The 1,278-nt window shown below is 40.4% G+C and overlaps 1 non-coding gene across 1 annotated transcript; it reads right to left on the bottom strand.

The window, feature by feature from the left end:
• Nucleotides 1–605: 605 nt before the first annotated feature.
• On the bottom strand, nt 606–713 carry LOC148581066 (small nucleolar RNA R71). Its single transcript, XR_015899611.1, has one exon. It is a non-coding gene; the product is annotated as a small nucleolar RNA R71 (small nucleolar RNA).
• Nucleotides 714–1,278: the final 565 nt, after the last annotated feature.

Below are 1,278 nucleotides of genomic sequence, written 5' to 3'. Positions count from 1 at the left end.
ACACAGGGGAACCTCTATACCTATGGTAAAAAGGATCCCTATTATTATTTTTCTGTTTCCTTCTCCTTCATATGAGCAGGAGCAAGGACAAGAACATTCTTGTTGAAGCAGATCCAGAACCTGAAAGGACTCTGAAGAGGAAACTAAGAGAAGCTAAATTACAACAATCCAGCAAGCACCTTTCAGAAATTTTCGAACAAGAAGAAGAGATGGCAGCCGAAAATAATAATAATGCAAGGAGGATGCTTGGTGACTTTACTGCACCTAATTCCAATTTACATGGAAGAAGCATCTCCATTCCTGCCATTGGAGCAAACAACTTTGAGCTTAAACCTCAATTAGTTTCTCTGATGCAGCAGAACTGCAAGTTTCATGGACTTCCATCTGAAGATCCTTTTCAGTTCTTAACTGAATTCTTGCAGATATGTGATACTGTTAAGACTAATGGAGTAGATCCTAAAGTCTACAGGCTCATGCTTTTCCCTTTTGCTGTAGGAGACAGAGTTAGAGTATGGTTGGACTCTCAACCTAAGGATAGCCTGAACTCTTGGGATAAGCTGGTCAAGGCTTTCTTAGCCAAGTTCTTTCCTCCTCAAAAGCTGAGTAAGCTTAGAGTGGATGTTCAGACCTTCAGACAGAAAGAAGGTGAATCCCTCTATGAAGCTTGGGAGAGATACAAAGGACTGACCAAAAAGTGTCCTTCTGACATGCTTTCAGAATGGACCATCCTGGATATATTCTATGATGGTCTGTCTAAATTAGCTAAGATGTCATTGGATACTTCTGCAGGTGGATCCATTCACCTAAAGAAAACGCCTGCAGAAGCTCAAGAACTCATTGACATGGTTGCTAATAACCAGTTCATGTACACTTCTGAGAGGAATCCTGTGAGCAATGGGATGCCTCAGAAGAAGGGAGTTCTTGAAATTGATACTTTGAATGCCATATTGGCTCAGAATAAAATATTGACTCAGCAAGTCAATATGATTTCTCAGAGTCTGAATGGAATGCAAGCTGCATCCAACAGTATTCAAGAGGCATCTTCTGAAGAAGAAGCTTATGATCCTGAAAACCCTGCAATAGCAGAGGTGAATTACATGGGTGAACCTTATGGAAACACCTATAACCCCTCATGGAGAAATCACCTAAATCTCTCATGGAAGGATCAACAAAAGCCTCAACAAGGCTTTAATAATGGTGGAAGAAATAGGTTTAACAATAGTAAACATTTTCCATCATCCACTCAGCAACAGACAGAGAACTCTGAACAAATTACCT

Source organism: Arachis ipaensis, chromosome B10, assembly GCF_059453495.1.
Source record: "Arachis ipaensis isolate K30076 ecotype BB chromosome B10, ASM5945349v1, whole genome shotgun sequence".
In the NCBI taxonomy this organism is placed as follows: domain Eukaryota; kingdom Viridiplantae; phylum Streptophyta; class Magnoliopsida; order Fabales; family Fabaceae; genus Arachis; species Arachis ipaensis.
This window is presented reverse-complemented; position numbering and strand designations above follow the sequence as displayed.